This window comes from Myxine glutinosa, chromosome 1, assembly GCF_964187855.1.
Source record: "Myxine glutinosa chromosome 1, kmMyxGlut1.1, whole genome shotgun sequence".
NCBI lineage: Eukaryota > Metazoa > Chordata > Myxini > Myxiniformes > Myxinidae > Myxine > Myxine glutinosa.
The window spans coordinates 240,923,951-240,940,509 of NC_136261.1; positions in this window are offsets into that span (position 1 = coordinate 240,923,951).

Here is a 16,559-nt window from a genome sequence, read left to right on the forward strand (position 1 = left end):
AACTACCTCTGAGATAGACTGTCAGTCTCCAACTATGCTGACCAGCAAGTTTGGCTTTAATAAGTTGCCTACAAGTTGGGAATCAGTTCGGTTTAGATTTACCAAAGGAATTCGATAAGTCAACAATACTGTTCTTGCCTTCATTTAATCTAATCAGTCAATCTTCATTGACTGTGGTTGTCTCACCTGCTTGTTCAGTGTATTCCATTTTCGAGCTGCTCTTCATGCTGTGTCGTTCTCAGAGAGCCTCATTCGGCCTGTTTACAAAAAAAATAATTAGGAAAACCCATTTACAGAAATACAATTGGAATAACAAACAGTTTTGACTGAAGACAAGGCCTCTTGGCTTTCTCAACAGTCACATTAGTTCAATAAATATTGTAACGAATGTGGAAACGTTACAATGTGAACGTTACAAAAGTATGGTAACACCCTGTTAAGTAAATAATGGTCGCAGCCGTCCTCCTAGTTAATTCCATGAAACTTACACGCAGGTCACGATATATCTTTTAAATAGTGTATTTCCTTATTCCATGTAGGCTAAATATGTGTTTCCCACTAGATTGACTTTGCATTGTATCAAACAAAATAAGCGTAGGCCCTTCCAATTTCCCCAAACATCTCCGCTCTCCAAAGTTCCTTTCAAAAGGGGAGTTGTTTTCAATCCCGCAGGCCGCCATTGCCCATGTGCTTTGAGTCGGAGAAGAAAGGCGTGTCTCCACCTCGTCATAAGAGGGAAGGAGTGAACCAGCCCTAACAGCCAATCAGCACCGCGGTGAGCGACCCGGTAGGCGTGCCCTCGGAGCCGGCGGCTTAATTTCGCCCGAGGTGATAAAAGCGACTGTAAGGGACTGCTTTAAGAGAGGACCTGGGAGATGAGCAAAGAGGCTGCACCAAGAGGAGCGGTGAGATGCGAAACGCTCCAAGCCAAAGAGGAGAGGTACTCGGCAAGGAAACCAGCTTTGGAGAGACGTGCTGAAAGGAGGGAGACGGCTCCACCACAAGAAGAGGAGCAGGTGTGCCGAACCAGCGCGTGACGTCTACCGCAGCGGATACACGACGGAGGGTTTTCCCGCCAAAACCGCGAGGAATTGCGAGCTGCTGCCTCCCGACTTTGCCTCCCTCTCAAGCAATCCACCTCAAGCCCTACCTGCCTGCATTATCCCCTGTGTAAGTGTGAACGTCCTGTCCTGCTCGTTGTCTTGGGGTTAAGTAAAAATGAATAGTGTAAGTTAACGATTCGCTGTGTTACTGCTTCTTCCATCCATTGCTTGTGTGTGTATAATAAATCTGTTCTTCCTCCGTATTCTTCTTCTTCTTCTTTTTCATTATCTTTCGGTCGCTTTAGAGGTTTCCCGATTGAATATCTGTGGGGCAATCTGGTCAACGTCGGGTGGAATCGGGTTCTAATCGGGGAGTAACTGTTTGGACGCGGTTAAATACACCACCGCTCGGTCAATATAACATCTAAAGCCGCGTCTGTAACAATTGGTGTCGAGGAGTTGGATTCGGACCTGGGACTAAATTTGTTAGGCCCAAATTTTGGAACACCAATTGTACTATTAGAGTAACAATTGGTGTCGAGGAGGGAGATCGGACCCGAGATCGGACCCGAAGCGCGCTTAACGCGCTCAAAATTACAAGCTGCCGAAATTTATTTTGTTTTATAAAGCAAAACCCGAATTTTGAGATCGCGCCATGGACAATCAAGGCGATCGGATGTCGGTGGGAGAGATAGACAGGGTGGAATCGACCCAGGACCTCAGGGAAATGTATGTGGAGGAAAGGGAGGAGGAGAAAAATAGCAATGTGGTTGCGGAGGTTTCAGACGCACAAAATGGCGCCTCGCACATGGCCACGGCGTCCACGCCCGCGACCGTAGTAGCGCCGCTGGTAGATTTGAACCTTTTTTTATACAAATGAAGGCCCTTATGGACAAGAATAGCGAAGAAATGGAAAGCAGAATGATGGGGGTAATGGGGAACCGGATGGATGCTCAGAGTGAGCGATTGGAGGGCCAATTGGGGGTAATGGGAAACCAAATGGGGGTAATGAGGGACGGAGCGAGGGCTGATAGTGAGTGATTGGAGGGCCAAATGGGGGTAATGAGGGACGAAGCGAGGGGTACCGGTGAGGCGTTAGACAATGGGATAAAAGAGGTAAAGAATGGGTTAACGGGGGTGGAAAACAGAATGGCTGCCCAGGAGAATCAGTTAGAGGGGGTAAAAAATGGGTTAATGGGGTTAGAAAATAGGATGGAGGACAAATTGCGGGAAATAGGGGAACAATCTGCCAGGGAAATCAAACAAATGGGAGAGCAGATAGAGGAGGTGAAAATCGGGGTAGAAACCAAACTGGATGCTCAGAGGGATGAATTGGGACAGATGAGGGTGGCATCTACAAAAGAGATGGAGGAAATACGACGAGGGGTAAGTGAGGAGGTTTCGGGGCTACGCGAGGAGGTAAAGCGAGGTGAGAAGCGTATGGAGAAAGAGGTGAGAAATAATACGGCTAAGTTACAAGGGGGAATAGAAGATCTGACGGAGGAGGTGGAACAGCTGACAGAGGGACAAACGAAATTAGTGGAGCAGGTTCAAAGGAACACTGCAGTACTCGGAGGGTTAAAGGCGACACAAAAAGAAATTAAAAACGAATTAATAGTGACACAGAGGCAATGTCAGATGGTACGGGAGGAACTGACAATGAGGGTGGACGAGGTGACAGAGATAATGGAGACAAAGGACCGGCAGGTGAGGATGCACATAGAGACGGTCACGGTAGCCCTAGAGGACGAACTTGAGGAGACGCACCGAGAAATAAAAGAGGTTAAACAAAAACTAGAGGAAGTGGAAGAAGAGGTGAGTGAAATTAAGAAGGGATGGACAGAAACTAAGAGAGAAATCCAGGAGGAGGTAATGGAATATGTACAAGGTCTGTGTTCAAATCATGATGAGGTGCTCACGAACCAAATAAAAAGTTTGCAGGTGGCAGAGGAGGTGCGACGACGAAGTACGGAGGTGAGTGGCAATGTATATGATGTGAGGAAAGCTTCAGTCGGCTTGGGGGTTGCTTTGGATCCGGGTGTTCGTGAAAGGCCGTTGGTGAAGTGTGCGACAGGTCTGGTGTGTGAAAAAAGAGGTGTGCGAGAATGTCCGACCATGGGGTGTGTGAGGAAAAAGTGCACGCCAAGGAGTGAGTGTGCCGTCAAGAGTGAGTTGGTCGAAGCGCGTGTGCGAGGGGGTACATGGAAGCGCGGTGTGGTGAGTGTTACGGAGGAAGTAACGAAAAAGTGTGCGCGAGAGAGGTGTGTAACGGACGGGTGCATGAGGAAAGAGTGCGCTGTCGAGAGGAAGGGTGAGTGCGTTGTCAAGAGTGGAGGTGAGAGTAGTGAGAGTGAAACGGAGCGTGAGTTGGTTGTGACAGGTGAGCGAGGATGTACACCTGGAATGGAAGGATGCACACCTGGAATGGTAGAGCATGTGTGGGGATGCACACTTGAGTTGGTCGTGAGGCACGCGGTTGGGTGTGCGGGTGAGAGCACACCTGTGATTGTCACAAAGGAGGTGACCGAGAAAGGGGCGCGAAGAGGTGTGTTGGTGAGGTGTGCGAGCGACGAATGTGTGCCAAGGTGTTCGGTGGTCAGGTGTGTGACCAAGTCGGTGAGCGGAATGAGTGTACCGAGGTGTGTTAGAGAAGGTATGATCAAGAGCAGGGAGACGGCTGCATGTATGAGCAAGAAAGGGGTAGCGTATGCATGTAAGCGTCCAGGTGAAGCGTCGACGGTAACCGGTTTAGCGGTTAGGGCGACTTATAGCCGAATCGGGCCCTCGGTGCGCGTCGGGCAGCTTCGCGTGCCGCGAGGACCAGCGGGGATCCGAACCACGGCGGTTTCGAAAGAACCGCCGTACGCGATCCACGCTGTGCCTCGCTTGGAACGGCCGCGTCCGGGCTCCACTAGGCGGAGCGGGCAGCTGGATAGGAAGGGTCGTCATGGCGACCACGTTTTGTTGAGACGTGCCGGCAGGTCGAGATCGGGACATTGGATGGCTCCACGCCAAGGTGGTGCGTGGGATCTCGGCCCGGGTAAGCCCCCGCCCCTGCCCCGAATGCGGGACGCATCCAGCCGCCGGCACAAAAGAATCCGCGTTCATTGCTCGGCTGTACGAAGCCGGGCTGTAGACGTGAATTGGCGCACCGAGAGGATGTAATAAGTAGACGGGTGATGGTGATAGTGATAGTGATTTAAAACGAAATTTAGAAAAGTGAGTAGAATTGGCAGTAAATGGAAAATTTTTGAATTGGTTGGAATCTGGACGAACAAAATTGATAGTGAGAGACCCCCGATGTGGTGGGATGGCAAATCCACCATCCCTCACAAGTGGGGGCAAATGCGCAATAGTTTATGGGGTGGCTATGACAACCGAGCCAGGGAGGGCTTGGATAATTATAGGGATCGAGCGAAGATGACATTAGGTAACGTTAAGTTTAGTTAGTGACTGATACCTGTAGTGGGGACGCAGGTAGATTAGGGTGGATTATAATGACGTGGGAGCGCAATAGTTTAAAGGGACGACTGGGAAGCGCAAGTTTCAGAGGGGAGTAGTTAGCTGAGATGATGCCGTGTGTGTGAGGATTGAACAGGTGAGAATGGAACAGGTGTGATTGCACAGGTGTGCAACTGAACAGGTGTGTGGAGCAGTGTATGAGGGAGTAGTGGTGATTGCGTGTTGTGTTGACCAAATGGTCCAGGAAGAAAGGAGGGTGCAGGTGGCACCAGGTGTGAGGGCACAGGTGTGCAACAACAGGTGTATGTGGCTGTGTGGAATAAATGGTAGTGTGGAATATCTGGAGTATTGGAATGGATGGTCGTGGAGTGAGAATGGTGGAAATTGTGGAGTGGAGTGGATGGTGCGAAGGTGTGAATGGGGGAAGAGTGGACCCCCATCACGGATACCCGGGGCGGGTAGTGTAAGTGTTAGGTAGAGGGTACAGGTAAATTGTGGTTGGATATTGGCATCTGTGGTGCGGGTGGCAGAATGGTATGTGGATGGGTGCATTAGTGTTGTGGAAATGGCTGGGCGTGTAGCCTGTTAGTGTGTGTAGTTGGTTTGGGCACTCCACCACTGTGAGGATGTCGGCCAGGTGAGGCCGCAGGTGGGCTCTGGGAGCCGGTAGTAGTTGTTGTGGATGGGGCCCGAGGATCCGGAGGACGGACCCGGGTAGCCCAGTGCCAGAGGGCACCATGGGGTGACAGAGCCAGGAGAGGGGCTGTCCCCAGTTAGTTAGGTTAGGGTGAGGAGCTAGGTAAGCTCGGGTGGCAACTACAGTGGTGGAGGTGTGCAGGTGGGTAGACCTGTTGGGAGAGCTAGACGTCGCAGCCCAGAAATTGTGCGAGAGCACCGGGAGATGAATCGGGGGAGTGAGACCCCAAATTGAGAAGCACCACAGTTTGGTCAATGGGAATTGGTTTTTAGAACCCATAGTGTAAGTTGGCCAATGGATTGGCAGGGAAAGACCCCGGGGTAGTGTAAAGTGTGTTAAAGAAATTTAGAAAATAGTTAGGATGAAGGATCTCCTCGCACCATCTGCATCCACTCACCTGAGGTGACAGGTACTCCACACCATGCCATGTTTTGATTATTTTTTATGATGCAAATGTTTGGATTGTGAGACGCATCATGACGTGGGTGTGACATTGTGCGTAATTCCATCTCTCCCTCCTTATGAGGATTGATGATGAATTGGTGATGGCAAATTTTGAAGTAGAGGGATTGTGGTGACGAATTTGGTATAGGGAAATATGGGGAAGACGTGACAGTAGTGACGAATTGGTAATGTGTAGATTTTGTACATATGGGGTAAGGGCAAGGGCAAGGGTAGGGTAGGTGACAGGGGGGTGACGTACGGTAGGGACGAGCTTTCTCACTTCGCCCTCCGTACGCATTTCGCCTTGCATTGCCTTATTGACGTGTACCCTTGTGACCTTACCCCTCGCTCAATTGTCTTTCTTTTGTCTCCCACATGACCTGTGCGCCATTGGGTGCCGAGGGGAGCGTGCGTGAGGTGGCCATTGTGCGCCCGAGATTCCCAGAACCAGCATGCATTGCGTTGATGTACCACTTTATGGACCGCTGTTCTGCGGCCAAGTACCACTTGATGGACCCCAGGTTCTGGGGCAGGGCACCTCTGTTGGAAACCGGCCATAGTGGCCAGGGAATCTTGCTTGCGGACCTCGGTAAGGTGGCACCTATGCCAAACAGGTGGACCACCCTTAGTTGGCCCCTGAGGCCCTAAATAAAAATGGACACAAGTTGTGCTTTTTATTATTTCCAACTAGGCCGCATGAAGCCAGAAGACGTCGGGAAGAACATCGGCCCAGCAGAGAAAGAGAAGACCACCACCAGTTGTTTTGTTGTGTTTATTATGAACCATGGTGACTGCGCACCGAGTGGTGCTTTTGGTGCTTTGTAGTGCTTTTGGGTGCTTTGGTGGTATTGGTACTGGTGCATCGATGCAATGCGTGCTGTCTCCTCCCTCCCAACAGGAATTTCTTTTTTTCTCTTGTTCCCTAAAAAGAAAAAAGGAAAAAAAAAAACACAGGTCCTGGGTTGCGTTGTAAATAAGAAATCACGTCATTGTAAATAATGCTCCCCACCGTAAATGTATAGTTTGAGAATAATTCCGTAACTCGGTTAGCTGTGGGCTTGAGTCTGTTAGACAGGGTGCAATGCAATAGGGGGACATACTTATTTGTGTTTTAAGATTGTCACACTCAGGGTCAGTTTAATTGTAGAGGGAATTACACCTACGTGTCACACTAAGTTAAAGTTTAGTAGGCCCGAGGCCGGGCCTGAAGAAAGGAGGGTGCAGTGTAACGAATGTGGAAACGTTACAATGTGAACGTTACAAAAGTATGGTAACACCCTGTTAAGTAAATAATGGTCGCAGCCGTCCTCCTAGTTAATTCCATGAAACTTACACGCAGGTCACGATATATCTTTTAAATAGTGTATTTCCTTATTCCATGTAGGCTAAATATGTGTTTCCCACTAGATTGACTTTGCATTGTATCAAACAAAATAAGCGTAGGCCCTTCCAATTTCCCCAAACATCTCCGCTCTCCAAAGTTCCTTTCAAAAGGGGAGTTGTTTTCAATCCCGCAGGCCGCCATTGCCCATGTGCTTTGAGTCGGAGAAGAAAGGCGTGTCTCCACCTCGTCATAAGAGGGAAGGAGTGAACCAGCCCTAACAGCCAATCAGCACCGCGGTGAGCGACCCGGTAGGCGTGCCCTCAGAGCCGGCGGCTTAATTTCGCCCGAGGTGATAAAAGCGACTGTAAGGGACTGCTTTAAGAGAGGACCTGGGAGATGAGCAAAGAGGCTGCACCAAGAGGAGCGGTGAGATGCGAAACGCTCCAAGCCAAAGAGGAGAGGTACTCGGCAAGGAAACCAGCTTTGGAGAGACGCGCTGAAAGGAGGGAGACGGCTCCACCACAAGAAGAGGAGCAGGTGTGCCGAACCAGCGCGTGACGTCTACCGCAGCGGATACACGACGGAGGGTTTTCCCGCCAAAACCGCGAGGAATTGCGAGCTGCTGCCTCCCGACTTTGCCTCCCTCTCAAGCAATCCACCTCAAGCCCTACCTGCCTGCATTATCCCCTGTGTAAGTGTGAACGTCCTGTCCTGCTCGTTGTCTTGGGGTTAAGTAAAAATGAATAGTGTAAGTTAACGATTCGCTGTGTTACTGCTTCTTCCATCCATTGCTTGTGTGTGTATAATAAATCTGTTCTTCCTCCGTATTCTTCTTCTTCTTCTTTTTCATTCTCTTTCGGTCGCTTTAGAGGTTTCCCGATTGAATATCTGTGGGGCGATCTGGTCAACGTCGGGTGGAATCGGGTTCTAATCGGGGAGTAACTGTTCGGACGCGGTTAAATACACCACCGCTCGGTCAATATAACATCTAAAGCCGCGTCTGTAACAATATGTTTATCGATTTCATTTCACTCTGAAGGGGTGGGGGGTGTAGAGGATAAGCAGTGGGGGGAAAAACAGTGGGCTGGACAGGTACAGGGACATCATCAGGGTGGTTTTTTTTTCAACATTTCTTTGGTTAGTGAGGTTGGAGATATACGGGATTTTAGGGGGAGTAAAGAATAATTACTGACAGAAAATTCATCTTTTAACAAATCCGTCACAGTAATCCAAATCACTGCACATGTATACAATCACTGCTCCATACTGAAGCTACTCTACTGCAAATATCCACGTCTGAAATCTACTCATTTATCTTCACCCTTCCATGAACCGAGAATTTATATAAAAACATAGGGGCAATACCCCTGGTACTCACATGGTAAAATAAACGGTATACTGCACTGACTGAAGGTATTTTAAACCAATTTCAATGCTTGCTAGAAGACAGGGCAGCATCTAGATCCGTGGTTCCCAACCTGGGGGCCATGGCCCCCTGGGGGCCATGGTGTATTTCTCGGGGGGGCATGGGGTAATTTGCCGGAGGCAATGCAAGATGAATTCCTGGATCTCCGAAACGATTCATTTGCCAAAGACACATTCGAAGAGAAGAGCTTTACGGAGTTTTGGGTGGGAATGGGTCGCCACCCTAATATCAGCCAGATAGCTATTCGGGTGCTTCTGCCATTCTCGTCTACCTATCTCTGCGAACCGGGGTTTTCCACGCTGTTTAATATCAAATCGAAACAGCGTATTCGGCTCCACGTGGAAGATGACCTCCACTGTGCCCTGACTGTGACTCAACCACGGATACCCCAATTGGTAGCTAAAATGCAATTTCAGCCATCCCACTGAGTTTTTAATTCACTTCTATGGCGCATGCACCACGTCCCTAGTTTTGATTACCTGAGTTGTTGTCGAATTGAGTTTATTTTTATGAGATGATAACACACTGCGTTAAATACAGACTTGATGTTCGAGACAGACATTTTGACATTTGACAGACATTTTGAGACAGACGATTTGAGATTTGAGACAGAAGTTTTTAGTTTTCACATATTCTTGACTTGGAACCTTTTCATACTGTTTTCTTGTGTGACAGTTCTATTTTATGCTGTCCATAGTGTTGCTACTGATAATATTCAAATCTCATGTCAAGCATGCATCATTCAAGTGACGTTGCTTTGTTTGCTTCTTCCAAAAACGATGTAGTTGGGAGCCAGTAAGGAACAGAAAAAACTATGGAACTAAATGTTCATGTTGGCTACTTGGAAATCCTCATTTTCTGTGTAATAATTTACCAATTCTCATATAAACAAAATAGCCAATTAAAGGAAAAAACATCTCTCAGAATGCACCACAGAGCATCTAGAAATCAAAAATTTCTGGGGGGCATGCCACCCAGACCCCCCTAACCTGCTTACCCCGCTCCGTCGCTTGACCTTCGCGAAAAGGAGGGGGGTGCTGGGGATGTGCTCTGGGAGCGAAGGGGGCCATAACACAAAAAAGGTTGGGAACCCCTCATCTAGATCATACTAACGTAATCATAAGACTTTAAATAAACAAACCAAAAATACCCATTTTGGGAGCAACCCCTCCCATCCCGTGCACCTCCTCAGACCCCAATTTTTCCAATGCCTTGAACAAACATTGGTACATCACGGATGATGAAGGTTGTGGTGAAGTTTCATCGATATTGTGTGTGTAGGTTCTGAGAAAAAAGCAAATACCTATTTTGGGGGGAAAGCCCCCACCTCCCCCCATAGACCACCTTAGACCCCGTTTTTTTTAAATGCCAGGAACAAACTTTGGTACAACACAGGTGATTAAGGTTGTGGTCAAGTTTCATCAGAATTGCAGATGTAGTTTCTGAGAAGAAAGCAAATATATATTTTGGGGGCAACCTCCCTGTAAACTCCCATAGGGGCAGATTTTTTTTTTAATGCCGTGAACAAACTTTGGTACATCACGGGTGGTGAAGGTTGTGATAACGTTTTATCGAAATAGTGTGTGTAGTTTCAAAGGAAAAAGCACAAATTCCTATTTTGGGGGTCAAGCCTGGATCTACTTTGACCCCAGGTAGACCCCATTACACCGCGATTTTTTAAATGCTGTGAACAAACTTTAGTCACAACACAACAAATATCATTTGTGTCAAATTTGGTCGCAATCCCATCAGCGGTTCTGGAGAAGAAGTTTCAAGATTTTACGGATGGACGGACGGACAGACTGACGACGCGCCATCGCATAAGCTCCCTTGAACTTCGTTCCAGGTGAGCAAAAAACTGCTTTTCATGATTGTAAAAATTTTACCTTCAACATGTTGCAGGTCTACAAGAGCCTGGTTGTTGTTGTTGTGGTTCTTGTTGGGGGTTGATTTTTTGCTCACCTGGAACGAAAGCCAAAACGATACATAGCAGGATTTCTCAAAAAGTTGTGGACGGATGATTTTGATTAAATGTGATTCTGTATTGTGATTTTCTGGTCTACTCTGGGATACAAAACGTAAACTGTTCACCTGACAGAGGTATGCTCTCTACTGAGTGCCGTTCTAATCTATATCAGTTTTTCATTCCATCTTCTCACAAAACAACTTGGAAAGAAGTTATTAAATTAACCGGCTTGAGAAGCTTCAACCCATAACGAAATGGGGATGCACAGACATATGGTTTTGAACCGGCATGGGAGTGAAGCAGAGTGACCAAAGCATGTAAGTAATTTTACCCACGTGGGATGTGCAGATGGGAAGAGCAAGCTGGAGCAAAGTACCACTGTCCAATTTGCCGTTGCCAATCAAGCCCGGTCTTGGAAAATGTTCAGGTTAATTTGGTTTAAAACCAGGTTGGTGTCGTGGTGGGTTAATGTTACCATCTGAACCACAACATTCAAAATCCCATATGTCATATGTTTGTCAATTGTCCACATATTTCCTTGTAATTTATTTTAAGGTTCATTGATGTCGAGTAATGTTTTCATCCTGAATGGGATATGCACAAAACCCTCCATGTCTCTTAAATCACTGTTAAAAAAAATATTCATTCAGATCGAGGCACAAAAAGTATGTTGATGAGCAGGGAGATGAAGGACTTGTGGGCCCAGATTTGAGGAAGAGCTTTTGATCGAGCCCCTCAGAGATATCAGTGGCGCTCCAAGGAACTGTGATGGACATTTACCCATTTTCTTCCCATGTGGTTTGAGAGCTCCTCCAGTTTCGACCTTGGCTCCCACGTAGCATGTTCGCTCACTCTATAGTACGGCCATTCAGCAAGAAGTTAGGTTTTGCAGGCATGTTGAGGATTGGCCAACCTAATGCTCTATTTCAGGATTTCAGAAACTGTGATATAAAACGTCTTCTCCTCCCCAACCTCATCTTTCTCATCCTGCCGGGAAATGCCATGCTCGGTGCGTACCGAGAAAACTCTTCACATGGAGCGATGCTGAGGCTTAAATCGCTCTCATTTCCCCCTTTTGTCACCCATGTCTGTGTCTGCATTGGTGTTTATATATTTTTGGTGTTGTTGTTGGGTTGCCCCGGACAGTTCTCTCGAACAAGCCTGTGGCACTAATACAGCCGATTGATCTCACGGGAGCGACCCCAGATATCCCCCACATCCAGAATGGTGTACCCTCGCCTTCACGAAGTCAGGACCACGACAGAGAGAAGAGAAGAGGGAAAGGACCGGTCCATGGGGACTGATTGGACTGATTGGCACTCTGACCGTGGCCGCGCTGCCCTGACGAATCCGTGCAGCAGGGAAGAATGGGAAAGATTTAGTCCCCGACTTGCGTTGTGGGGTACAAACACCATAAAGAGGTGTCCCCGATAGTTGTGGAGTTTATATGTTGTGTTTATAAGTATCTGAGTTAAGACTGTTGAATTCCTTGTACATATAATGTTTTCAGAGGTGCTCCTGCAGATAGAAAATTGCAATTGTTGTGGATAATAAATTCTAAGCTTATCTTTTGCATAACCAGTTCTTGTGCTTCCTTGCCTGTTCATTCCCACACTAATTATTGAGTTCATCCCTCCACGGGTTTCATGTTTGCTAAATTGGACTTGACTGTAATATATTTTACCGTTCTTTCATCCTTAGGATTAGATTTGTGACACTTTCACTTGTGGTCCTAACATTTCCAGGGTACTGAACTAAGTGACCTAAAATACCAATATGGGATTCAGATGATAATTCATTCCAGTATGAGATGTTTATGTTGTTTGAGTGACACATGCTTTGGCAAATATTTATATATCCAATTGTAATCACACTTTTATAACTGGCATTCAAAGTCTCAAGTTCAGGGAGCCCACCACTACTTCAATGGGTCTTAAGGAAAAGTGGGGGCAGAATTCTGACACAAAATTGGCACAACATGACAGTAAAATGATTTGTGTAAAAAAAAGGAATACGATAAAGGTTTCTATTTCCCTTTCTCTGAATATGCCGGTCAGCTTAAAGTTTCTGAAAAAACATGATTGAAGTACGGTAACGTGATTATTGCCATTAGTTTTATCGACTAATGGTAACGTGCCATTAGTCATTCTGAAGCCATATAAATAGCAAGCCTTGTTGTCATACCCTTCCTCCCATCCATGGTACCCAGAATATTGTGGTGAGGCAGTTGCCATGAAACAACTTGCCTTCGCCTCCTGGAAGGCAAATTCAACGTAAGGCAATCTCATTTCCTTTCACAAAGCCCAGAACAAGTGTGTGTCTACCCTCAGGAGAGCCAGGAAACAATATCTCTCCACTCTCAAGACTGAACTCTCAAACCTGTCTCCCTCTTCCAAATCCTGGTGGCATCTGTTCAAATCTGTCTCTGGTGTTTGTTACCCTTCCAACCCCGACATTACCTCAAATGGCTACACAGTTGACTCCGCACATGAAAAAGATGAATGCCTAAACTCTGTGTTTGCCGAAAAATCTTGTGTCCCAAACCCATCTCTCTCTGTAACCACCTTACCCAGTCATATGCAGCTGCTCCTGGACTCTGTGTCCTTCTCTCCTGGAAAAGTGGAGAGTTTCTGTCAAACCTTGACTCAGATTCTGCAACTGGACCAGACGGCATCGGCTCACGGCAGGAGTGGATCCAGGGGGGGGGGTGCAGGGGGTGCGCACCCCCCCTTCGATCCAGGATGAGGGTGCAGGCGGTGCGAATCTGCTGAAATGTTGGACCAGGGAAGAACACAAGGAACTGCAGAACTTCGAAGAACGCACGAAATGCCGTTTCTGACGATCATTTTTTTTTTATTTCCTGGGGGAGGACCCCCACACCCCCCCTCCCCCTCCCCCAGCGCTATGGTTTCATGCACCCCCCCCCCCCCATAAAAAAATTCTTGGATCCGCCCCTGCACGGGTCCTAAAATCCTGTTCTGCCTCTCTATCTCACCCTCACTCTGGTGTCTACACCCTCTCTTTTGCTCAAGGTCATCTACCAACTGCTTGCAAATCAGCCAACATTACCGCTTTACACAAAAAGGTGCAAAAAAAGATCCTTGCAACTACAGACCAATCAGCCTGCTCCCAATCATCAGAAAGGTCATTGAATCCATCATCGCTTCTGATATTAAATCCTTCCTCTTCTCCAATTGCTTGATCTCTGATTATCAATTTGGATTCAGACCAGGTCAATCTACTTTGGACATGCTGCTTGTCCTGTCTCACCAATGGATGGAGGCCCTCAACACTAAACAGGAAATCAGAGCTGTCCCCCTATATATATCTCGTGCCTTCGAAATGGTCTGGCACCCTGCTCTGCTCACCAAACTCTCGTCCTATGGTATCCATGGAAAGTTCCATGCATGGCTTGCGCACTTCCTCTCCGGTCACAGTCAACGTGTGGCCCGGAATGGAATTCTCTCATCTACCCTTCTTGTTCAGGCTGGACTTCCCCAAGGCAGTGTTCTGGGCCCTGTGCTTTTTTTGGTATTCATCAATGATCTTCCTGACTCTCTGAAAAATCCTCTCTATATCTTTGCTGATGGCTCCTCTCTCTGCCTCTGCATATCTCAACCCCCAGATCAGCAGGCAGCAGCCTCTCACTCTCTGCAGACCTGGACAATATCACAAACTGGTCAAACAAGTGGAACACATCTTTTTTTTTTCTTTTTTTTTTTGGATACAAGATCGAGGCTCGTGAAAGAGCTAACACTAATCACACAAAAAGTCAAACCGAAAACACAAAACACAAAAAATAAGGGGAGTGGCAGACAAGATGGGGAGAGAGGGGGAAGGACACAAACACAACATTGGAGAGCAGGGACAACGGGAGAAATGTGGGAGGGGAAGGGCTTTGGGGGAGGTGGGAGAGGTATAAAACATATGAACACTGCAAGGACTTCCAGGAAAGAAGTTAGAATTTCAAAAAAGAAAAGAAAAAAAAAGTGTATCTGGCGTGAATTAGTGGGGGTAGAAAAGATCAAGGTTTTGGATGGGGGAAGATAAGAGATGGTGGTGAACAGCTGTTTTAAAGACCTGGAGGGAGGAGTGGGATTGAAGGGAGTGGGGGAGTTTGTTCCAGAGGCGGGAGAAAAGGGGAATGAAAGAGTGAAGGTGAGCAGAGAGCCTAGATTTTGGCAGTTTAACCATAAGAGGGTTGCAGGCAGATCTTGTGCGAGCTGAATGAATATTGGGGGGACAGAGCACAGAGAGAGCTGGGGGAGCAAGGCCAGAGAGGAGTCGGTAGAAGACAGAAAGACCACCAACCTGCCTGTGGTGAGTGAGTGAAAGGCCCTCGGAGTTAACTTCATCGCAGGAGATTCCAATGATTCTGAAAGCTTTGGTTTCAACAGCGAGAAGCCGAGCTAGGTGTGAGGCAGGAGCACCAGCCCAGAGGGGGGAACAGTATTCCATTGAGCTGCGGATGAAAGCCTTGTATGTGGTGAGGAGCTCAGGTATGCCAAGGAAGGACTTTGCTCGACGGAGGATGCCCAGTCGGCGACTGGCTTTGGAGGCCAGCTTGGAAATGTGGTTTTCCCAAGAAAGATCATGGCAGATAGTGAGACCCAAAAGCTTGAGCGACAGAACTTCTTGGAGAGGATTGTTGAGAAAGTAGATGGGAGGGTTTTCCAGTCGGTCCTTTCGGAGAGACATTGTAAGATTGTAAGAGTGTGCGATTTGTCAGGATTGAAAGACATGTTCCACTTGTTTGACCAGTCTGTGATTTTTTTCCAGGTCTGCAGAGAGTGAGGAAGCTGCAGACTGCCGATCTGAGGGATGAGGAATGGAGCGGCAGTTAGGGGAGTCATCAGCAAAGAGATAGAGAGGATTTTCCAGAGAGTCAGAGAGATCATTGATGAAGACCAGAAATAACACAGGGCCCAGAACACTACCTTGGGGAACTCCAGCCAGAACAGGAAGGGGAGATGAGAGAAATCCATTCAGGGCCAAACGTTGCCTTCGACCAGAGAGGAAGTCTGCAAGCCATGAGTGGAGCTTTCCATGGATACCATCGGAGGAGAGTTTGGTGAGCAGAGCTGGGTGCCAGACCGTATGGAAGGCACGTGATATGTCAAGTGAGACAGCTCTGATTTTCTGTTTGGCATTGAGGACCTCCATCCATTGTTGAGACAGCAGAAGCAGCATGTCCAGAGTAGAATTACCTGGTCTGAATCCAAATTGATGATCAGAGATCAAGCCATTGGAGAAGAGGAAGGATTTGATATCCGAAGCAATGATGGATTCCATGACTTTGCTGATAAAATTGGAAGAAGGCTGATTGGTCTGTAGTTGCAAGGATCTGTTTTTGCACATTTTTTGTGTAAAGCAGTAATGTTTGCTGATTTCCAAGATGCTGGCAGATGACCTTGAGCAAAAGAGATGGTGAAAAGAACAGAGTGAGGGTGAGATAGAGCGGCAGAGCAGGATTTTAGGACCCGTGGGCTGATGCCATCTGGTCCAGTTGCAGAATCAGAGTCGAAGTTTGACAGAACCTTCTCCACCTTGTCAGGAGAGAAGGACACAGAGTCCAGGAGCAGTTGGGTTCGACTGGGAAAGGTGGGGGCAGAGAGAGATGGGTTTGGGACACAAGATTTTGAGGCAAACACAGAGTTGAGGCATTCGGCTTTGTCACGTGCGGTGTCAACTGTGTAGCCATTTGAGGTAAGGGAGGGGATGGAGGGGGAACAAACACCAGAAACGTATTTGACCAGACGCCACCAGGATTTGGAGGAAGGAGACAGGTTTGAGAGTTCAATGTTGAGTGTGGAGAGATAGTGCTTCCTGGCACTCCTGAGGGTAGACACACACTTGTTCCGAGCTTGGTGGAAGGAACTGAGATTGCCTTCAGGTGGATTTGCCTTCCAAGACGCAAAGGCAAGTTGTTTCAGGGCAACTGCCTCACCACAAGATTCAGTGTACCATGGACGGGAGGAAGGGTAAGACAACTGAAGACGAGATGGGATAAATGTGTGCTTGAGAGAGAGCAGTTTGCTTTGGAAGAATTCCCAGGAAGAATTTATGTCAGAGGCAGTAGAGATGGGAGACCAGTCCAGATGATTGATGGCTGCTTGCAGACCATGCCAGTCAGCCTGGGTGAAATGCCAGACTCGTCGGCGCTGAGGAGGCTCTCTGAGAATGGCCAGAGAGATGTC